This window comes from Numenius arquata, chromosome 4 (genome assembly GCF_964106895.1).
Source record: "Numenius arquata chromosome 4, bNumArq3.hap1.1, whole genome shotgun sequence".
Taxonomy (NCBI): domain Eukaryota; kingdom Metazoa; phylum Chordata; class Aves; order Charadriiformes; family Scolopacidae; genus Numenius; species Numenius arquata.
In genome coordinates, this window is record NC_133579.1 from 48,161,298 (window position 1) to 48,186,070 (window position 24,773).

A 24,773-nucleotide genomic window follows, 5' to 3' on the forward strand; every position below is an offset into this window, starting at 1 on the left:
TGGGTACCATAATTTATTCCACTGAAAAACCACTTTTTGGTATCATAGCTTACATTAGCTGGATGATAACACAGTTAAAGCTTCAAACTACATTGTTCTGTAGATCAGATGAACCGCAGATGCAATACCTGTACCTGCCCAAACCTTAAAGTATGTGCAGATTGTTTGGATCTCAGTGATATGATCTAATGACAAGAAAGTTTCTTCAGTGGACGGAAAGTAGGGGGAAAAAAGATGACTGCCCTGCATTCAGTAGGCCTGGAACTACGTATAATATGTTTGGGCATCTAGAGCCTTTTAATAGCTGCTTCCATTACCAGTGTAGTTCAGATCAAAGTGTGCTTCTGAAGCACATCTCTTGATTGTCCCATTTTACACTTCTTTACTCTCCATTGTGGAGCATCTCAAGTGCACAAATAGGATTCTGTTCAGATGAGCATGTCTTCCAATTCAATTTCTAGTAGATATTAAGTACACAGAACCAGACAAAAGCCAATCAAAAGTAAAACTACCTACAAAACATGTAGTTTGGCCATTGGGGCCTCTGCACCAAGGTTTTGCTGTACTGACCCTCTTCTGTTGTGCTGTGTGACAAGCTAATGTAGACTCAGCTGAAGAGGGCTAGCAGGTAAGTCCTGACAGTCAGCAGATGCTCTAATGAAGTAACAAAGACCTTGTAGTGACAGGGAGTTAATTTACTGTGTGAATTGAATGATCAGTCTAAAGAAGTGGATCGTGCTTCACAGCAAGGGCAGTTAACCTTTGTTGATATCAAAATAGTCCTGGGACTGCAAGGGCTTGGAGAGCTGAAGGAAGGGAAGAGATGGCTGCTCAAGTTTACAGGTATGAGATGAGGGGCTTGATGCTGCATGTGGCACAGCAGCTGTTGCAGTTGTGCTTTCTTCTGTGGCAAGACACTTAGATTACCTGTCAGCATCACCCTAATGGACATCCCAGTTTTGACTGGTACCTGTGCTTCAACTTTTGAAGACCTCTGCTTGTCTAAAAAGCACAAGTTAGTCACTAATGCTCTAGAGAAGGACAGAGGTTCAAGGTTCCTCTCTACCTCATGTGACTGGATGGAAGGTGTTTTTTTCCTCCACACATTCACTCCTAGAGAAAACACGGTTGAGGTGCGAATGAGAAGAAAACCATACTCTTCCCACTCTTCTTTGTTGGAAATGGTGAGTTGTTTCTCTGTAGAGCTGCTCAAAGCCAAGAAACAAATTAAATGCTGTAGGAAGACAGCAGGAGCAGGCGTGTGAACTGACTTTCAAATGCAGATATGCTGGAGAAATCCTTCTCACCCAAAAGCTGCTCCAAAGTTTTTTTTAATTCACAAAGGAGCTCGGTAACTAAATTGTCTTCAATAATTGATCACTGGTCATACCTTTGAAAAATATGAAATGTTATTGTAGAATTCGTTGTTAGTTGAAGTATTTTTGCCATAGGATGGAGAAGTATAACTCTGACCAGTAGATAGTGTTATCCTTTCACTGTGCCCCTTCTCATGGGAATAAATTGTTAGCTCCTAATACTTAGATAAATATTGGAGTTGAATGCTGAATGCTACTAATTGGCATAGCATCAGTGTAAGACTTAGAGCTCAAGTAGCCTTGCTGTGATAGCTAGATTTGACTTCCTTGCCCCACCTGCCAGAATTTTTATCTCTGTAGTAGAGTTATCTGAGAAGAATATTTTCTGAAGTCCCAACCGCTTGATTGCAGCATCGTTGTATCTCAGTCCAAATGTTACTGGCTTATGGGTTTGAAAGGTTGCGCTTTGGTGGAGGTGCCAGCACTCGCATTTGTCTTCTCTGTGGGTGTCTTCTGGGGCAGGAACGTGTCAGGATAACACAAGAAGAGAAGTAACGTTGGAAGCTGTAGGCAACATTGATCAATTTTTATTAAAAATCCTCATGTGGAGCCCTTGTACTTAATGAAAATGTGCTGAAGGGCTTAGTGAAGGTCACTGCTGGCAGTAAGGATCTGTTGAGTTCCTGGCTCTTTAAGGGTTGCTGCCAACTGAAAAAAAAACTCCCAAGACCTTGGTTCTTTTGGCTGCTGAGTGTGTTTGCATTGCCCAGGAGGAGGTGACTAAGGTGAAAATTTGGATTTCTGAAGACCTACTGAGAGTGAGTTCATTTGCTTTTGCAGACTTGTCTGGAGAGATGGTAAGCTCTGGCAGATGAGTGAGATGCCTCGTTTTTTAATCTATTATGATTTGTAAGTTGACACTATCACATGAAATCAGAAAAACTTACTTTAAAAGTCAATTTAATCTCAAAGGGTCGAAATGATGATGCTAAACAAGTCTTCCAGTCCCTCAAAACTCCCAAGTGTAAGTTGTGTATTTAGTTCTGATATAAAAAGACTTAGTGTTGAATTTGAAAAATTGTCAAAGTCCCCGGCACTGTTCATAAGATTGCCTGCCCAGTCAGAATTATATACATTCTTGGCAATACATTTGCTTCTTCCAAATGTGTGTGTTATAAGCGTCTTGATGCCTTGTGTTTAGTGCCTTAATATTGACATATTTTTGCTGGAGGATGTTGCATACCTTGGTCCTCTAGCAATTCTTTTGGTGCCTGTACATTGATGCATCAACAATCAGCAACCATCTGTTTCCTACTGGACTTTAACCCTAACCTGTCAACTCCAAGCAGATCTGGTTGTAGAGCTTCATTCCTTGAGAGGGAGGCTAAAGTAGTGGTGTGACTTTGGGGGTATTTGATAAATACTTGCATTAATAGACTTAGTTTGAATTTTGGGTGAATACCACTAAATAGCATTTGTGAAAAGAATGTTTATGTTTAAGACGACTGTGTTACCAATGATTTTGTGGAATAAAAATGGCATAATTTTTTATCCCAGAATCAGACTTGTGAAGGAACATGTATGAAGGGAGGGAGTAAATCTTGTTTTAGGAAAGAATTCAATTTAACTTTGCTTTCTTTGGTTGCATTAACAGCTTGAGCTGTTCGTTTTCTAAACCGGTTTTTAGAGCTCAACCTGGACTTTGTGTGTGTTATTTAACATCACAGTTACAATTTGAGGTGACAGGGAACTTCAGGCATGTCTTTGCCTCTTCCCTCCTCGGGGAAAGGAAAAGATTGCGACTGGAAGTCAGTCTGTGACCTCTTTGGGAAAGCGGCTTGTATGGATAAACATGGCTGCATCTCCTTCAGAAGAGAGTAGACTCTCACCTGGTCCATTACTGCAACTCTTGTGTTCATAGGAAGTGAAACAGTATTTCTAAATTGTGCTTAGTTATCAAAGAAATCTGTGGCCTGAAAAGGGTACCTCAGCCTGCAGTATATTCTGGCTTCCTTGTGTGGCTCCTGGTGTCCTAAACTTCGGTGCATTTTTCTTTCCTCTGATGGGTAATCGTAAGGAGTTGTAGCCATTTGTGTGACTGTTAATAGAGCATTTGTAAAATCAAAATTGTCAGGCATGGTTGAAAACACTCCCTAGAGAGTCAGAATTGCTATATCTGGAGCTGTGTCTAGAAAGAAAAGAAGAGACAGAGTACTTGTGGGGTAATTTTTTTCTCTCCAAACACAGCCTCTTTCCTAAACTACCACTTCATTTTGCAGTCAGTGCTAGAAGGGTAGAAGTCCCTTGGTGACAGAGCTACTGAATTCAGCAGACGTATGTTGATACCAAGCAAGAGATCTCAGAAGAGGTTTTACTGGAATATACAGAGCTCCAGTGGCAATGTTGACTCAGGCTGAATTCTGCCTCTTCCCTGGTGTAAGTTTTGTTACATATTGCCAAGAATTGAGTGTTGTCCCTTTCAAAAGTATCCCTTATGCCCAGTTCCTTATTTAACTAATAAGTTCATATGGATAAAAGACCACACATATTAATTATGAACACTCAATTGAAAGGAGCAGTTTTTCTTCTAACTTGAATACTGTAGTGCAAACATGTTTCCCAGGCAATACTAAAATGACTAAAGGAATTTTAGGGTCACCTTTCATTTTAGATGAGAAATTGTGGACATGAGTTACCACAGAATACTACTTATTTCATGTTATGCTGTTTGGATGATATCCCAGTAGGTGCTGTTAACTATGGAACTTGTTACTAGCAGCTGAAATTCCTGTCTAATTTTTTTTTTTTTTAAATGTCTTAAGCTACAGGAACATGAAGAACTATTGTCCCTACGGGTCAAACCAAATGTGCATCTGTCCCATTATCCTACCTCAGCTGCTAACCCAACCAGATGCCCAGGAAATGCCCTGCAAGGATAAGATAAACCTCTGTGGAGCTTCTCCATTGTGTTGCCCCAGCATACAACTAGATCTTTCAAAGCCAAATGATATTTTTGTATTTTCAGTGACCTGCAGAGTTTTGCTTTTCTACTAACTTGTTCAGTGTCCCCTCGGGCTTGTGTATGCTTTTATATTTTGGAAATCCAGTGGTAGACAAGTTTGTAGCTTTAACTACACATAGTGTGAGGCACCATCTCCTAGTGTTGTTTTGAACTTGCTACCTTCTAGTTTTGTTTGACACCTCCATCTCTTGTGTTGGAAGAGTTTACAAACAATTAGTTTGCCCTGTCCAAGCCACTCATGATTTTATAAGCCTTTCTCATGTTCCTCAGATTTTTCATGCTGAAGAGTCCTACTCTGTTTAGCTACTTTATGTGCAGAAGGATTAATTTTATTTATCCCTGATACACCTGTTTGAACTTTCTCTAGTTTTTCAATCTTAGAATCATAGAATGGCTAGAGTTGGAAAGGACCTTAAAGATCATCTAGTTCCAACCCCCCTGCCATGGGCAGGGACACTTCTCACTAGAGCAGGTTGCTCAAAGCCCCATCCAGCCTGGCCTTGAACACTTCCAGGGATGGGGCATCCACAACTTCCCTGGGCAACCTGTTCCAGTGCCTCACCACCCTCACTGTAAAGAATTTCTTCCTTATATCTAATCTAAATCTCTTCTCTTCCAATTTAAAACCATTGCCCCTTGTCCTGTCACCACTCTTCCTGACAAAGAGTCCCTCTTCAGCTCTTCTGTAGGCTCCCTTCAGGTATTGATAGGCTGTTATAAGGTCTCCCCGGAGCCTTCTCTTCTCCAGGCTGAACAACCCCAGCTCTCTCAGTCTGTCTTCATAGGAGAGGTGCTCCATCCCTCTGATCATCCTCGTGGCCCTCCGCTGGACCCGTTCCAACAGGTCCATGTCCTTTCTGTGTTGAGGACTCCAAAGCTGGACACAGTACTCCAGGAGGGGTCTCACGAGCGCAGAGTAGAGGGGCAGAATCACCTCGCGAGACCTGCTGGCCACACTTCTCCTGATGCAGCCCAGGACACGGTTGGCTCTCTGGGCTGCCAGTGCACACTGCCTGCTCATGTTGAGCTTCTCATCCATAAGCACTCCCAAGTCCTTCTCCTCGGGGCTGCTCTCCAGCCATTCTCCACCCAACTTGTATTTGTGCCTGGGGTTGCCACGTCCCAGGTGCAGGACCCTGCACTTGGCTTGGTTGAACTTCATGCAATTTGCACGAGCCCACCTCTCCAGCCTGTCTAGGTCCCTCTGGATGGCATCCCTTCCCTCCAGCGTGTCAACTGCGCCACCGAGCTTGGTGTCATCAGCAAACTTGCTGAGGGTGCACTCTATCCCACTGTCCATGTCACCGACAAAGATGTTAAATAGTACTGGTCCCAGTAACGACCCCTGCGGAACACCACTCGTTACTGGCCGCCACCTGGACATTGAGTCATTGATTGTAACCCTTTGGATGCGGCCATCCAGCCAGTTCCCTATCCACCGAGTGGTCCATCCATCGAATCCATGAGTTTCCAATTTTGAGACCAGGATGTCGTGCGGGACAGTGTCAAATGCTTTGCATAAGTCCAGGTAAATGACGTCAGTCGCTCTGCCCTTGTCTACCAAGTCTGTGGCAGTATTGTAAAAGGCCACCAAATTTGTCAGGCACGATTTGCCCTTGGTGAAGCCATGTTGGCTGTTTCCAATCACTTCTTTATTCTCCATGTGCCTTAGCAAGGATTTCAGGAGGATCTGCTCCATGATCTTGCCAGGCACAGAGGTGAGACTGACCGGCCTGTAGTTTCCCGGGTCTTCTTTGTTTCCTTTTTTGAATATTGGAGTTATGTTCCCTTTTTTCCAGTCAGTGGGAACTTCACCAGACTGCCACGATTTCTCAAATATGATGGAGAGGGGCTTAGCAACTTCGTCCGCTAGTTCTCTCAGGACCCGTGGATGGATTTCATCAGGTCCCATGGACTTATGCACCTTCTCATCTTACCTGAGAAGATGGAACTAGATTGTGTTGAAAATGTGTACACATAGCAACTTTACACAGTTTATAATGTTTTCAGTGTCATTTTCTATTCCTTTCCCACTAACTCTGAGCATTTAACCTACTTTTCTTATACTTTTCTCCTTGTGTCCATGCATTTGTTTTTATCTACATTGAGTGTATCCTTGAAGATATGGTGACCAAAATACTTCGTTTATTAAGCTGAGGCCACTACCACGTAAGAGCCAGTATAGTTTAGACATTAGATACTGTGTTAAACAACACCCCAATGTAAGAAAAGTTTAGTATTTATAAGCCAGTTGTCATGAAAGTAAGTGAAAGTGTTTGTGACCTTGGATTGCATGATAATAGGCAGCAAGCCTCAGGTTTAAGACAATCTTGAAATGCATTTTTTAATCTTCAAAAGTAAGGTGGTTTATTTCTAGTCTGTTAACATCCTGTCTCGGAGTTGCTAACTCCAGTTTGAAGTAGCTGAGTTTGGGAAACTTTTGGGACTTGAGTATGAGTTTTTATTTTTGAAGGGATAGTGTGGCTTCTCATCCCTTAAATCATAATATCCCTTACAGCATAATAGCTGTAACATAGGATGCCTTATTTAATGTGTCATTTAAGGGTATGTAAGCTGTTGTATTTGTTGGTGGAGTTAATGAACAAGATGATGCTGTTAGTGAATGTAGAAACAAAGGGCTGTAAGATGTTATTTTGTTCTGAAATAAGCTTATTGGTTCATTGTAATGAGAAAAAAAAAAGTAAAATCTTACATACAAAGACAGCTGTTGTTGTCTAACTTAGTTTGGACCAATGCTATCATAATTTCTTCTTTGTTTTTGGACATAGGGCGAGGTGAAACCCTCGTCCCTGGTGGTATATGCATACAGCATTGCCATTAATAACATTCAAATGGTTCTTGGAAGTGGGTTTGATATTTAAGCTCTGATACTACTATTCAATTCTGAAATTGTTGTGAATGGCCTCAGTTTCCAGAAAGACAGTACTGTGTCCTCACAGTACGCAGGGGGTAACTTGCTGAATGGAGCTTTTTGTGAGCACTGGCGCTTATGTATGTGAAGATATGTAAATATGTGGTCATCTTTGAGGAATTATTACACATGGAAGAAAGTAGAAGGAGTAGTTGGTTCAATGAAGGCTGCACTTTCAATTTGCAAGATTTTTTCATTTCATTTTATTTTAGTTTTCTCCCATTGAGATAACTCCTTGGAGTTTGAATGCCAAACCTGCATTAAGGCAATGTTTTTCTCTTTTGGTGAAGCTCATGAAACCAGTGGCCATGAATGGCTAGGGGAGTGCTTTGTGCATTTGGAATGGTGCAGAGGAAAGCAACACTAGCTGCAGGAGGCTTGGAGAGGAATTGTCATAAGGCCATGCTGGCCATTCTCTGGTAGCTGGAGCCAATTGTAAGAGCCTATTATTTGATTTGTTGGAAAAACGAAGAACTAATGTTGCACACAAATTCCACTTGCTTATAGTGCTTTATACAGCACGGATGTGAAAACAGATTTCTTTCTAAGTGCTAATATAATAAGACAACCCTATAATAATATTAGGGTTTATACTATGTGTATTATTCACCTTAGCCAGATAATACTTAGTTCTGCAACAGTTGAATTAACTGGTTATTATTTGAGGAACCTGGTATTTACAACAGTAAGTAATGATATAGATTTATCATAAATTCATAATTTTATAATTATTTTAATAGTTTATAATAATGTAATTTGTAATGCTAGCAATAAATAAAATTTATGATAAATTTTAGTTTAAGTGCCCTTAAAATAGAAGAAATTATAATAGAGAAGCAAAGGCACCTATAATCTTCTAGGCTGCTCAAATTACTATATCCTCTGGGCAGCATAACCTATATTCAATTTAGCCCTGCGAAATTAATTGTGAAGCCTAATGATGAATTAAAAAACCAATAAATTGAGTTTTAATAATCCGTAGAATACTTCTCTTATGTAGAGGAGAAGCCAAGAAATCTCTTACAAGTTCTCTGCTGAATCCAATTTTTTTGTGTCTACACCACCCGTATTTGGTTATAAAATGACAGTGCTTGTTAGCTACAGATACTTAAAAGTCAAAGTGAATTTTGCTGTCTTTTTTTTTTTTCCATCAAGTATGTCGCTAGCTTTGGAAGACGCTGTCTTTAAGTGTACAATACAAAGCAAATGAAGAAAATACACTTGTAAACTAGTAGTAATTTGCATTTAAATTTGTGCGTGTGTGTGTGAGAGTGGTCCTTTTCACAGGAAACTAAATGGACAGGATATATGGAATTCCAGATTATAATGTCGTAAAACAATTTGGAATGCATGCATAAAATTACTACATTGGTTCATATGTACTTTTATTGTGGATGTAGGACAGCGTGACTTACAGTTTATGAGGAAGGTGCAAATAACTGGCTGTTTCTACTTTTAAGTACTTGTTCAAAAAGAACTTTAAAAAAAAAAAAAATCTGTTATTATCCTCAATCATGCTGTGGTCCTAATAAAATAAGCTTAATACCAAAGCTACTGCTCTGGTTGCAGAAGAATATTTTTGGATTAACCTTGAGTGTGAATGCACATAATTACACAAAGGGAAATGCTATCTCTGGTTCTGTGGAAATGGGGAGAGCTAGTGGTCATGTAAATGGGAATTGTTAAAGCATAGTCTAGACTAGCTCCTACTAGGCTCGTGTCTTAATTCTCTTGAGGCTGCCTTTCTTAGGAAATACTTGGTGCTGATACTAGTTGGACTTCCATGTTCCTCCTAGTAATAGCATCCTAGAAAAACTTGTTGGTGCCCCTGCTGAAAAATGTATATGTACACAAACAGTTAGACTTTCACTTTAGTTAAGGAGCACTTATATTCTGAATTTAAAGTAGATTAGGTGTTATTAGTTAGCACAGTTATAAAGAGGTCTGTTTTATTTGTTGCTTGTGGGGTTTTTCTTAAATATTTGTTTCAAGTTTGTAATACGATCTGTAGCTGGGTTGGAATTAGCAAGGGTAAGTTCAGCATTATTTTATTTCATGTCCCCTTTGCTGCAGTTTTTATAAGAAGGAGTATAGCTAATTAGATATGCCAAATAGCTCAGAATAGCGCAGGCAGGGAAATGTCTAGTTAGAATAAATTGTACCAAGCATTCTGATTAAATTCTTTTAAAGTGAGAGAGTTGTTCTCAGATCTTCCGGATTGAAAGTGTTTTTAAGCAGTACAGCAATTGCTTGTATGAGTTATAGTTGTACATAAGTTATATGGTTTGGGTTGTTGGGTTTTTTGGGGTGTAGGGTGATAATTTTTTTTTTATTACAATAAAACAGAGACAAGGATGTTCATTCTCAGAGGAAGCATGTTACAAAAAACTCAAGAGCATAAGGATGAATGAAAACCTGGTATATGTTCAACGTAAACTGTTCTTTTGGATGTTATTTCACTAAGAACTACTGATTAAGTCTTTATCTTCACGGCACACTGATATAATCTCAGTCAGGCTTTAGCTGTTAGTTGAACTTCTTAAATGCCCCTAACTACATGAAAATGTAAGCAGCTTTGTTTAAATATTAAATTTTAAATACCAAATGAAGTTAGTCATTTGATGACATGGTTGGGTACTCTCCAGAGGCAATAGGCAGCCTTGTAATGATATATTGGCTAGTTCTAATTGTTGAAATCAAGTTGAGTAACTAAAAGGTTGTTATTGATCAAGTGCAATGTATGTAGACCAATTTGAATGCTATTTAATTAGTATAACATCTGTACTGTCTTTAAAACACTGTCTATTAAAGGGAAGTGTCTTAAACGTGTGTGTGCCACACGTCATGACAAGCACATCTTCACGGCCATGAAGAAAGAGCATCCTTTTTGTGTTGCCCAGGCCCGGAAGAGTGGGAGCGTAGAGAGCTTGGAACAAGTCCAGAGGTTGGATGATTTAGTGAAGTGAACTAAATGCTCGATTTTTGAATGTAGTCAGCCTTAAAATCGAGATCTAAAAGGAACGAATGCATATTTAAATGGTAGATCCCCAAAGGGGAGGGGAGCAAAACCCACTGGCATGAAGATGCAGAACCACGGAGCTGTGTGTCTCCTGCTCCGTTAGGTAACAGGCTTTGGGCTCGGAGGGTGCAGGGGTGTGCCAAAAGCTTGCAAAAGGGGTAAGCTTCTGGTAAGGAAGCCCTTACCAAAACAGGTAAGGGCTTCTGTTTATTGTTACTAACAAGTAATGGCCTAAAGATTCTCTGAATCAAGAAGCAGTGTTATTTTTGGAATATGTTACTAAGTGTTGTATGTTACAGTGTGAGACCCCTTAAATTTGGTCTATAGATTTTAATTTTTCTTTAGTCAGAATATATAAAGCCAGCCACTAATTTTGTTTTATCGTGTTTGTATTAGTTTACATCTTCTGACACAAGTTCATGGTAGCTTTGTCACACTTAAAAAAAAAAAATTAAAAAAATTAATAAAAAAAACCCACAACTGTGTTGAGTGTCCTGCAATTGTGAATTGGCCTTTTTTCATGTTCCCAGATGTGAAAAATTAGGACATCCTTAGTACTTGTCCTTGATCTACTGCTTAGGATGCTAGCAGTGGCTGTAGTAGTTGATGGTATTAATTGCACAGGGGCTTAGTGCAGCCTGTGTGGCAATAGCACTGCTATCGCCAGCATGCACATAACGCTGCTGAGTGGATAAGTTCTCTTTAATGGGAGTGACTTAATCCCCTCTCCCGGTTTGCTCTAGGGCTTGGATTTGTAGCAAAAATGCTAGTTTCTTAGAGCTTTTGTAGTTGGAACAAGCACTGCTCTTACTAAAAACTCAAACTAAAGAAGTATATGTGTTTTGTAATGAAATTTTAAAAGCATTTGATAACTTTAATGTTTTAAACATTACAGATTTTCTGTTACTAGTAAGATAATTTTATCTCTATATATGATAATAAAATTGTTGTCCTAAACCTTAAGATTCAAAACACAGAAATTATTTTGAAGCACACAAGAGAAATTGTATTCAAGTCCAAAAAAGAAATTTACTTTCTAATTATTTCTTCTTGTTCAAGAATCTGTATGTTGGCTTGGCTAAAATATGTATTTTACTAAGAAGCTTTTGTATACTTAACATAAATAAAAGCAAACTGTCCATAACTAAGAACTTTAGTAAACTGAATATAAATAAGTATGTGTTTAAATTACTTTTCCAAAGATTCAATTTTAAGACTGAATGAATGAAAAATGAAAGTTATGTAAAAACACCTAGATGTTTTGGATTGCAGGCTAGATTAATCCTCAGTGATTTCATATGTAATAGTGGAAGCAGCAAAAACCAGCAACTGGTGCATAGCTGCTGTGTGATTTGACTGCCAAGTAGTCTAAGAGTTTGTTTTCAGTACCAGCTATTTCACTGTGGTGCTTGGAATACACCCGAATTTAAGGCAATAAAGCAAAAAAATACCCCAGGATAAATGCAGGTAGGAACGGTACAGGCTTTGAACGGGCTTTGGCTCAGGGAGTACTACAGGGAGCTGAGTGAGGTAGCAATATTTTCAAGTTGAAAGGGAAAAAATAAATACGGATGAGAACAGAGAGAGGTACAAATAAGCCATCTCCTGACTTGATGTTAAAGTGTAAGGGGCAAATGTTTTAAAAGGGATAGCGTTCAAATTCTGTTCCCCAAGCACCTTTGGGATTAAACACAAACAAGTAAGAGTTATTGTTCAGTATTGTTACAGAGTTGGTGTTCTTTTGAGGCACTTGAAAGTTGGGGCAGAAACCAGTATACATTTACAAGATACTGCAGTATGCTTTCCTCTTAAAGCAGTAAATAATTTTAAAACAAATTGAAGGTTAAATACCACACAAGGAATACCAATTTGTGATGTTCTCCAGAAAATGGCATGGTTAAATACTTGTAAGTTTTAGTTAAGATTCTGAATACTTACTGAAAATAGGTAAATCACTTAAAGAGCAGAATAAGGGTTTATTTGCCTCGCTGCAAAAATGTGCGGATTCTGAATGCCTTACCTTTGTTTTCCATTGGGAGACTTAATGTTCACAGTACTGCTGTGGCGCTCAGTGAAGATGTAAAACATTTTTGTGAGTGCTTGAATCTAATGGTTCTGAAAAAATAACCAGTGCGCAGAATTTTTTGTAAAAGCTAATCCATATTTTTATTGTACTTCTAGGGGAGGCAAATATAATGTAAGATTGTGAGTGTGACATTAATAGTTGTCCCGGTTTGAGGTGGAGTGGAGCCAGCTCTCTGCTCAGTGAGAGGGGCTCCGGCTTACACTTGTTGCCGTGGCAACCAGGGTCAGCTGACTTGGTTGGTTACCCCATGGAGGGGTTGCACCTGTGGGGAGGGGCGTGGACAGGTCAGGTGACCCAAACTGACCAATAGGGTGTTCCAGCCCATCTGCCACGCTCACTATAAAAGCTGAGGGATCCAAGGGGTCGGGTTGGGTCCTTTTCAATGAGGAGGACCCTGTCGGTTTGTCTACCTTTGGTCCCAATCAGAGTGTTCTGGAATGTGGTTCCCATTGTCACTGACACCGGCCTGGAACTTTCCCAGTGCCTGCTAGTGACATCTCCCTGGGAGCTTGATACGGTTTTGTATATATTTGTATATATTGCATCTATTTCATTATTTCCTTCCTTTTTTATTTTATTATTAATATTTCATTAAAGTAGTTTAGTTTTTTCTGAACTCAAACCTTTTTATCTCTCTTCTTCCTCTTCTTGGAGCGATTGTCATTGGCCAACCTGGCCCAAACCATCACAATAGTTAGGTAGCAAATGGTGTTATTTATTTAGTTATTTTCCATGTAGTCTAGTGGTAAGCTTTAAGAAGATATTTTTGCTTAGCTTAGGTTTAGTTACTTGAATTTGATTAAATTCCCTCCCACCCCCTTCAGCTTGTGCAGTCGCTCTCTGAATGTAGTATTAGTGGCTGCCATAGAACAGTGAACTGACAGCCACTAAAGGATTAACAGTGTTTTGAAAATGGTCTTGAAATGGAAGAGGCATTTCTTTAAGGTTAACTGTTATAACTGCACAATTCATTTGTTTTTGGGCTTGTGGTTTTTTTTGGGGAGGGACAGGGATGTACAGAAATTTCCTTTCAGGTAGGCTCCTTTCAAAGCCTAACATTACAGGATAAAATAAATGGGGTGGGGGGGCACTGAATGAGAGGCAAGATATCTGTGAAGTAATGGAGGAGGCTATTTAGGAGTAGGGAAGTTGTATCATCCAGGAAACAGATTGTGAAGGAGTGGTGAGCTTTGACACTTGACTCGCTTATATACTTAAATGATCAGAAGCATGTAGAAAACAGTTAATTTGTTAAGCTTTGACAAGTGAATGAAGTGCAAGTGTCACATTTTATGTTTGAGCCCTGACTTTATTTAAAAGAACGAACAAACCTGAAAACAAAGTAGGTATACTGGAGTGCTTAGGAATATCTGGATCATCTAAGATAAAAGAAAATTATTTGTGTGATGTTAAGCAGCAGAAATTAAAAGAAGCACATATGTATACGTTGGGGTGTGTTTTGTTTTCTTTAATCTGAGAAATGTGACAGCTAATGAATTATGAGTTTGAGAAGTTGGAGGTGCTTGCAGACATAATTATGAACTTATGTTTATAACTTTATTTTCCTCGGAGTAATAACCAAGTATGTGCAGAAGGGATTTGCTGAGGATAGTCTTAACTTGTGGGACAGGATTTTCTTTGGGTGTGAAATGATGTGAAAGAATAGAATGGAGGAAGTTGACCCTCAGGTAGGGATGTTGCCTTATAAATGAGTTTGATAGCCAACAGGAAAAAAATTGACAACACACTGAAGAAACCCTATTCAAAAAGAAGGCTTAGTGTGTGCCTGTGTCAATTACCCAAAGGAACCGCCATGCATATTAAATGGTGGGTCTTTCTTCTAAGTTGATTCCTGTGAGCAGGTGGAAAGTAGAGGTGCTAAAACTGAACAGGTACATAGGTTGTAACCTTGTAGAAAAGGAACTTGGAGACTTACTGAATACTGTCCTTAGAAGATGTGCTGTAATATGCTAAGTCAGTGTTTGCCCAAATTAGACTAGTTAAACCAGTAAGGCAAATGCTTGTTTGTTTTCCTATTGATATTGAAGTGAAAGTGGTTGGAATGGCTAGTATGCAGAGGGGGCCCTTACACCTATATAATAGGTTTGAACAAATTTCTAAATATTTTTTTAGGTGCTGCCCCAAGTACATCTTTCAGTCATGGAAATAAAAGCTCCAGGGACCTATTTAATATGGATCTGGCAACGTGAAATACTAGCTCAAATGTTGATTAACACAGATTTCTTGGATTTTAAAACTGATTTTGAAAACAAATTTTTTTTCTTTATAAACATTTGTGCAAAAAACCAGTTTCTAATGGTAGCGGACAAAAGTATTGGAAAGAAGTTTTGGTGTGAACATGAAGCTGTACCATTAATGGACTCTAGATAGAATTTTTTTTGCTTTTAAAATGGATTACTTTAGGGATAGTCTCAAGTAGCTGAAGTTGCTTGGGAAATAGCCTTTTTTTCAGTTTTAACTAGTTGTTAGAATGCATGCTGGCAAATTGTCAACATTTCTAAACACAGGAATAAGAAGAGAGCAGATCATAATCAAAAGCAGTTCACACAAATCAGGTTTGTAAAAGGTAAAAGAGGAAACTAATTGTATGTAAAGAGGTAAGAAGCAACCAGAGATGCTCTGGAAAAGCTAGGAGACAGGTTTGTCTGGGTCTGCGAGATGGTTCAAAGCAGGATTGCTGCTTAACTGCATCAAAGAATTAAGTGTTCTGTGAAAACAGAGTGGAATAAAAATAATTAGATAATACTAGTATGATTCTACCTACATATAAGAACATACAAATTGGTATTAATAGAAGGGAACTGACAGATTCAGCTATACTTGCAATGAATACTGTTTTAAATCGTTGCTGGTTGAAAGTGTAAAGTAGAGGGGAAAAACAGGTGGACAACTTCAGTTTCACAACCAAAATAACTAGAGATGTATTTTTATGACCAAATTTGGAGTTTTGCGTCATTCTGTAGTATATATTTTTCTGTCCCACCACAGGAAAACGCTATTTAAAGGGTGGGACCGTAGAACACCTGATTATAGTGGGATTTTTGCTTTGTGGTGTGGTTTGGGGTTGGGTTTTTTGTGTGGTGGTATTTTTGGTTTTGTTGTCTTTTTTTTTTTTTTTTTTTTTTTGCAAACACAAATTAGGGTCAGTGCAGTCAGTATGTTGAAGTAACATAAAACTGAAAACAAGGCTGACGATTACTGCTTAAGAATTTTAGTGTGTTAAATGTCAGTTTGAGCAGCTCCAGGTGATACTGAGGAAGAGGAGTCACAGTTGTGTCTGAGACCTTTGGACAGTCTCTGAGCAAAGAGTAAGAAACACATCAGCAGGATTTTGTTGCCATTAGGAATTAGTACATGAGATTTTTACAGGTAAAATGGGGGCATTTTGATGAGTACTTTATTTAAATAAAAAAAAAAAGAAAAAAGTCTTGACCTTTTTCAAACTGAACCATTTGGGCTTTGTGAAGCTGGAATGTGCAATGCCTGTCACTGACCTGCCAAACATTGGCAGCATTTTGGGCAGCTGTTGGAAGGGGAAGGAAATAAGAAGTGTAGCAGTCTTTGGTAGTTCATAGCCAGAGAAGAATAAGTATATATTAAAAAAAAATAAAATGGTGTTATTGCAGTTCATTAATAATTTCTCTGAATTGCTCAGTCACGGCCTCTGATCGTACTATTAGCTATGAAATGAAAGTGCTGGATATGTCAGAGTTGCCAGACTCCTCAACTTGAGCCGAGACAGTCATCTGGCGTTTTTTAGGCTACAGAAAGCAGGTGATGAGATGCTTCAAAGAGAATAGTTACTAGTGCTTATAGGGATGTTTTGATAGCTCTTACTTCTCCTTGGTAGCTCCATGGCTCAGGTAAACTTTTTGAAGCGGTACATCCCCAACGATACACTGTTTCCAAGCTGTCCAAGCTCTTCTTTTCTGTCAAATATCACTTGGGGGAAGCACAACTCTATTGCCAGGCATTCCCATGGTGCTATGTTTTTGTCTTGTGATATGACCAGCATGGGATTAATGCTTGATGGTGGGTTTTTTTCCACTTCAGAGTCCAGTAATTTCTAGGAGATGCAGAAGTTGCTTGGTGGTTCAGAAAGCTGTAAGTTGGATGTTGTTGAGATAGCAAGAACATGGGGAGGGGAAGAATGGGAGAGGAAAAGGATTAAATTTTGAAAGAGAAATTTAGATGTACACGTGAATGCATTTCTTGCAACTGGTAGGTACAAGGTATACATGTTTTATTTCCAATCTCCCTGGCACCCAATTTGCCTGGATTTTCAATTTGTAGCTTAAACATGCAGTTTTGTGGCAAATCAAGCATGAAAGTATTGATGAACTTGTGTCAGTTCAAATCACCTATCCTGTTTCCTTCGGATTTAAAAATTAATTTTGAGATTGTGTTAAAGCAGAGCAATACTTTGCATGGGTACGCATGTGAGGGTTGGTCAGACACTTGTGGAAGTGCTTCATGTTAATGTTATTATTCAGAAATACTCTTTGTATGCAGGCATGGCTAATGCTGTGGAGGAGGGAGGTGCTCTGGCCAAGCATGGAACAGTGGAGAGATAGCTCCAGGATCTCAAGAGTTTAAGAAGAAATGGAACCTTGCAGGCTTCTAAGTGTTTCTGATAGTTTGATTAAAATTTTAACTTGAATTAATGATGAATTCTTAGTATTTAATGAGCTCTTCCTTGCCTCTTTGGTTAAATATAAAATAAGGGAGGGGAATTTAAGCTTAGATAATTGTGTGTTTGGCACATGGAGGAATGAAAAGTGTAGACCTGACAAGAGGATGTTAGAACAATTTCTTAAACAATTTGTCTCAAACAGAAAGCAAAGGCCATAATTTAGCTTGGTGGGTAGAACTTAAGCCATGTGCTTTATTTCCTCCTCTTACCCAAAAATGTGTAACACTTGATACAAAAGACTGCATGAGTTTGCTTCATACAGGGAAAGTGAGTCTTGCTAAGGATGTTTTCTGGAGCTGTTTTGCATATTGATAACAAAGAATGTTTAGTCTCTTGAATAAAATGTTAACTCATTCAAGTTGGACTCAGTAGTGGCTTTTGGAATTGTTGCTATGGGCTCCCACTGATGCAACAGAAGCTGCACAGACATCAGGCTTGTGAGTTGAGGATACAAATGATACACATTGTCATTGGAGGAATTTATTTAATTTGACTGTCAGTATCTAGGTGTTAAGATGAACAGTGGAACAGAAGTAGGTAGTTTTTTAGATCCAGGAAAAAAGTAGGAGATTGTTGGTCAGGAGCTTTATTGTATTTATTTGTAGCCAAATAATTAGCATTTTGATTTAAAGAATATGGATTCTCCATCCCTTGTCATGGGACAGTTTTTTGCCCACCCCTCAATTCTGTTGCTTCTGATTGTGTCAACAGAAGCTTGAGGATTGTTGGCTGGTAGCTGCTAAAGCTCTCTCTGTATTAAACTTGCTCGTGATTCAAAGCTGCTTGATGAAATAGTCCAAGTTGCCGGTATTTGTGGTAAGTTGCACTTGGAAGCAGTCAATAGCATTATCGAGGCACTGACGAGTGCTTTCCAAGGGGATTTTTTATGACTGGGAGGGTTATTATATTATGGATTGTTGTTAAGTGTGTGCTAATTGCACTAATGTACAGACAGGCTACTGGCAGTACTGATGGTGTACCCAAGTTCTGTCTGACACATTGGAGCTGAAGATGCTGAGTAGTGGAATTGTAGCTAGCGGTTTCCAGAGGAAGACAAGAGGAATATGTGGGTTGTGTAATGAAATACATGATTATCTCAAAGTGCCAGCAGTTGCTTTATTGCCTTAGATAGCTAAATGATCATAGAATCAAATGACATTAGGTAGCCAATTTTGATTAATGATATTCGATACATGTTATGCTTGATTCTTTCACCTGTATCTTCCTCTGGTAGTAGTCTGGTCTTGAGACAAAATTATGTGCCACAGTGACTCTCTGGAAAGGCCTGACTGGGGGTGGAGTAACCCCTATAAAGTAGGATTTGGGTGGGAGAAGTATAATCTTCCACAACACAGTGGCCATTTTGCATCTAGCAGAATTTTATTTTCTCTGGTTTATAAAATTTTTCATCAACCACAGGCTTAGGAGGTATCATGGCTTTTTGAAACTGGTTGAGGCTGTACTAATTAGCATAGTTTGTTTCCATGCAGGTAAGGTGCTTAGTGTAAGAGCATAGGGTTGACACCAAAGTTTTTCTTTGAGTGGAATCTGCTGTGGTCTGTAAACCTCAATCAAATAGACATTTCATAACTTAAGTCTGGTTTTTCTGGATCTAAGCTGACCCTTGAAATAACTGAGCACCATCTGCTTGATGATGCATGTGTGTTATCTGTTCTGGACCTGAGCTTAATCATGCTGGTTCAGAGCTGGTTCTCTTATCTCTGACACAGTTCACCTGCAGACCCCAGTAACTCATATATAGTGATATGCATTACTATTATTTTGAAACTGCTGGTTGGTACAAAAACGGTTGGCGTGAGAGTAAATGAGGAATCTGTCTTCCTTTGTCTTTGCAACTGTTTGCTGTTATCAAGGCCTGCGAAGGTCTCCTAGAGGGTACTAAGGAGAGCTCTGACCAAGTGATGAGCTGTGAAGCATTCTGTAGGTAGAAAATTCCATGTACTTTGGGAGGCAAAAGCTGGAACATACTCAATGGTTTAGTTTGTGGGAAGAAATTTAAATTCTGAGTTTTGTATCTTAAAATTACTATGATTTGGAATGTGACGATTCAGTGTAAATCAAAAGTTACTCAAAAAAACCCCACTAAATTTTACTGGCTGAGTAGAGTTGAGGCATATGGCTTGTCACATTGAACCTTGGGTTGCATGCTAGATGAAGGCAAATAGGGATACATCAGGTCTGAGTTACTGGCAAACAGCATGTTAGAACTGCATGAAATGCTTTCCTAAATCCAAAGAGAAGGCAGTATTCGGCAGCAACAGGTCATCTGAATTTTATTAGACAATGGAAATGTAACTTAGGCATTGGGGAGAAGGGAAAGCTATGCATTTCTTAGCTATGAAATAATAAGGATCTCCATCTGAGATCCTTATGTCAGTGATAAGCAGAGTCTGGAAACGGCTGTTAGTGTTCTGGCTGCAGATAGTATCTCCTGTCTCTTAATCCATTGTATAGTTAAAGCTGGAAATCAACTGAGCACTTTAATAGCCAGAAGTGCAGTATTTGGACTAAAAATACGCCTTAATTGTTAGTGGTTTAGAAACTGTAGTGTGGTGTTAGTGTGTGGGGAATTGTTTGCGGTGGCTCAGTGACAATTAGTAAATCAACTTTTCTGATCTTGCGGTTGACACTGTAACAGGGAAGAAAAACTGCTGGCAAATGGGTAAAATGGTTTAAGTTTTTAGCACTGATTCTTGGAAAAGAAAAATCATGGATCCGTGAAGGAGGAGGGTAAAGGATCTCATTTCTTAGTTTTAAAGACCTACAGAAAGCAAGTGTGTAGTCTTCCTGATGTAGATGATTTGGCTACTTAGTGATGCTTTAGGTTGACTAGCAGCCTTTATCTTTTGAGTGGAATCAAAGATTTGTCAGTGTGATCAAGAGAAAGCTTTTTTTACTTTGGGCTTTGAGAAGCCATCCCCCATTAAATGACTTGAATTACCATAAATAACAGAATTACAGAGAACTGTAGGAAGAAGTTAGCCATGGATCAGTTCTTCATTGCTAGATAAAGGTAACTTTTTGTCACACTTTCAGCTATTTGCAGCGTGCTACTGAGTGATTTGCTTAGTCTATTTGCTGCGTACCCTTAGAAAAGTCTCTTCTTCAAGGCATGCTTACTTGAATGAATTGCTGCAGCTCTTCAATGCCTTATGGCTCGTATTGCTATTCTAGTAGGGGAACTTTCAGGTTTTGGGCTGAAGATGTTTGATGTAGGGGAGGTTCCTCCCTATCCCCTGCGGTTTGAATTTGTTTTAGACTTTCTGTTCTTGGTCTTATAATTCAATTAGGATAGTGATTTTAACTGGGACAAATTAGCCTTTTGTTGCATTGTACAAGCCAGGATACTGAAGTTCTTAAAAAGAAAGGTTATATTATATAAGGTTATGTTATAAATAGATACACTAAAGGGACAAAATGAAACTTGTTGAATTTCAGTGTAAGGTCATCTTGTTCCCTGTAGTATGATGAAACAACAGCAGAAACAAGCACAAGGTAAGTTTTACTTTTCTGTTTAAAAAAAACCCAAACAACAACCCAAACAAAATACAAAAAAAACCAAACCAAAACAAAAAAAACCCAAACCACCAAACATCGTCACTCCAATTTCTGGCATTATATTATGTTCCTAGAATGCACAACTGAAATGGAAATTTATGAATAAAATTAAGACTAGAGCTATAATTTATTGTGTTGGGGGGGAAATCTGAATACGTTATGCAAAAGATATTTTTAGAATCAGTTGATCCTAAAAAGTTGTCAGCTTTTTCTAATTTCAAGATTATTTTACTCTAAAGAAGGAAGTAGTGTATTTTGTTAGTAGAATAAGCCTGCTATGCAACTCAAATTATTGCTCTAAGGAGTACTTTTCTGTTGCACTAAAATTTCTCCTTCCCCCAATAGGGAGGTGTTCTCGCAGACTTAAGTTTGTGTGTGAGGGATTTTGGATTTGATGTAAATAAGATATTCTGAAATGTTTCTTTCCAGCCTTTCTGAAATAAGAAAGTTTTCAGGCAGTGTAGGAGGTTACAAGTCTGAGGTCAAGTATTTGCTTGCATGGTAACTTGGTAATACAGGAAAAATGAACAAATACAATAGTGCTTGTCAAACAGTAAAAATCACTAATTATTGAGCCTAAGACTAGCTAAAAATGTGGCAAAAGCAAACCCACCCAAAACAGCCACCACTTCACAATTTAACTCATTCTGCTGTCTGCTGTGAAGACTTGAATTGTTTGCCATCTGCTCTTACCCCAACATCTTCAGTTTCAATGTACCTCCTCATGCTTGATCCCTTCTGCCCCTCTCCTCCCGTACTTCCTCTCCCCTGCTCCTCGCCTCCAGTGTTCCCATAGCATATTCTTCCCTTGCCCAGATGGGCATCTGCAGCCTTTGTAGGGAGTCAAGCCTACAGCTTTTGCCTTGGATGCTGCTGGTAGTTTTCGTGGTGATGAATAGGAGCCTGGCAACTGGAGGGGTCTGCACTGGTTGTAGAGGTTAACCACCATCCAGTACTGCATTCTTCTCCTCCCATCTCTTTCTCCTGGCTCATTTTCCACGCTTGAGGGGGACAGCTTCTGCTTGTGGCTTTCCTCTCAGCTTGACAAGCCATTCAGCCCTTGGTGACCTCATTGCAGCACAGGAGATCTGTGCACAGGCAATCCAGGGGAATTGCATAGGGCATGGCCTTATGATGTGCAGGCTTGATTTAATTCTGTAAAGGAATAAAGAAAATATGTGGCCCAAGTTTTTATGCTTTTTCTGCTCTTCCTATAGGTGTCAAAAATATTTTATTTAAACTTCATTTTTTTAAGTTTCTTACAAGGTGTTGGAAAATTACGCTCAAATCTTCCCAATAGTTCCTGGCTTTAATTGTGCTGCCCTGAAGTTGTGCGCTGCTCAGCTCTGGTGGGCTGCATGTAGATACTGTTTCTGTGATCAGTTTCCCCCAGCCTCTGGTCATCTATCTTTCAGAGCACGTTTTTTTCATGCTTACAGGATTAAAAAGAATCTTTACAATTTTTTCTTTGGTACTTGAGGAATAAACGGATTAAATACAAATTGTTAAGATTTCTACTAACTAGTAATTATTGCATCTTTGTACCAGTAATGTTTAGTTCCAGAAAAATAAACTACAAATATTGTTAAGTTGAATACTTGCAGTCATTTGCCAAGGAGAGCTGCAAGTGCATTTTAAGCATTGTTTTTAGCTTATTGTTAAGTATTTATCCTAGCTGGAGTCACCTGCAGGGAAAAGCATTCCAAAAGCCTCCTTTTGTGACACTGGCAGGAAAGCTGTTGGCAGGATTTGGTTAGCGTAGGAGACAAGAGTGGTGCCTCAACTAAACCAGTTCTCGTAATTTAGGGTGGCAAGAAGTCTTAAAGCTGATTTGGCTCTCAGCAGAACGAGCCTACTGAGAAAGAGGATAAAAAGGATCTTCACCTTAGGCTGTAATTCAGTTCACAATTTGGAAACAGTGCCAGATTGAACTTCTGGCTGCTCATGCTGGTTCCTACGCACGCCGGATTTGAACAAAACTGAGCCAGTGTAAGACCTTCCTCCCCCCTAGTCTTTTCAGCAGATTACTCTTTGGCTGGATCAATTCCCTGCTGCTTTTCATCACGCAGCTGCACAAATACTTCTGTTGGCACAACAGTGGGAGCAGTGTAGGGGCAGGAATGAGCAGCTGGGGACACGGGCTCTTTAGATCAGCTTAGGGATCCACCAGCCACAGTCTGCATCACCAGTCTGTTTAAAGAGAAGAAGAGTCTCATGATGGGGCTTGTCTGAAAGCTTGACTCCCAGCTGTAGGGGGCTACATGAGTAGTGTAGAGTTTTAGCTTGCACAGGTTTCTAAAATATCCATGTATTTCAGCTAAATTCCATTTTAGCTGGAAGAGGCTGGACATCTGAGAATGCCATGCTGTGTCAGTGACTTCATTGTGACTTGATAAATGGGTTGAGATGCCCTCTGTAAGCATTGCTGCAGCCCTTAAATGAAGCTATCTGTGGATTGTGGAGGGTATTTCTAATTCAGTCTTGATCATTTGCTGCAAAATGTCCACAAATGCGCTTAGTTCCTCTGTAGATAGAAGGGAACATTGGTTTCATTTGGGTGCTTTCCTTTTGCTTATCTAGCTGAAAGCTGAGTTGTTGGACTGTGTGGACAGCTAAACATTGTCTGAACACTGATGGAGAGTAGAGACTGTTTGGGAGTGGAGCAGATAGAAAGTATCTAATTTCTTCCTGCTTAAAAAGTCTTTGTAAGCCATGCCTATTAGGGCCAGGTCCTTCTGGCTGAGTTCAGCTAAACGAGCTATCCATTACTTTATCAAATGATGCATTGAGATAAGATTTCTTGATAACTGATGTCACTGATAACTTTAGCAGTGACAACTGGCATTAATTTTTTTCAGCACCGTTGGTGTCCAAATGCTGTGTTGCCATTTTGTTTCTTTAACACTGGGAGTGCATTAGGCTTTTTACTCTTTTTTTCTATTAGCTTATTCTTGTTTTTTGCAGTGAGTAATGAGTGGAGATGCATTAAGGGATGAAGCTAAAGTCAGAACAGGTTGGTTTGTCAGTGGGCTGGTTATGCAGAAAGTAGCATGAGAGCACAACACTGAGATATGGAAAGCAACATTAGGGCTACTGAAAGTTTAGGGTCACCAGGCCGAGCGTAAGTAATAGGTAACATGCAATTGGCAGGAATATGATTAGTCAGGTACCCAGTAAAGTGACATCTTGCAAAAAAAGAACTGTTTCCAAAAAGTTGCTTCTGATCTTCAAAACATGAATGACTTGTTTCATTGCCTGTTGATGGCTGCATTGTTGCACGGCTTTAGCTGGTGCTTAGGAACTCCTTGAGAGCCAGTAGCTGAAACACTTTTACTTGCTTGGCTTTCAAAGGGCATTAACTTTCTGGAAGTAGGTTTTAGAAAGAATGTTCCGTGTAAATTTTAAGTGGACTCTTGAACGGTATCCCTGCAGTGATGCAATATGTATTTTAAGAAACTGACTCACTTCTGAAATACTGCCAACATTCTGCAAAAAGGAAGATCTGAGTAATATTATCAGTTAGAAAATATGTCTACAGGGACAGTTAATAGCAGAGAAATTTTTTCCCTATAAGATATATCTCTAAGTAGGGTGTTGTTTGAGGATGAAGCTCTATCTACCAATTGTTAAAGAAGATGAACAGATTTTTCTAGGTTATTTTTTTAAAAAGAGATTTCAAGGGTTTTTTTTAAAGTGAATTTTGAAAGTAAGTTGTCATTTAAAAAGTATGGAAAACATGCTCGAGTGATCCCATCTATCAATATAGTCTAAGCAGACTGAAGAATTACAAATGAAAACTAATATGAAAGCTGTTCCAGCACGAGCAAAAAGCTGCAAGGGAAGGTAAGCGACAGGATCTAACTGCAACACAAAATACACCCAAGAAGACTGGACTCCTTACCGGTGCTGGAAAGCTACTCAAGTCAGTACCTAAAACAAAACAGAAAAGCTATGTCAATTAAGCTGAATTCTGAAATTTAGCTCAGGTTTTGTATTTCTGCCAGCCTGAAATGGAAATGTAGGACAATTTTACTTTTTGTGTTCTGTATTAAAGCAGGAAGCGTAACTAACGCTATTACCTCTATGTGTAGTTTTAGATGTGCAC

General features: G+C 39.2%; 1 protein-coding gene across 1 annotated transcript in view; it reads left to right on the forward strand.

Moving 5' to 3' along the window:
• TRIO (trio Rho guanine nucleotide exchange factor) overlaps positions 1 to 24,773 on the forward strand; it is a 261,531-nt gene that overhangs the window by 20,270 nt on the left and 216,488 nt on the right. The window lies entirely within an intron of this gene.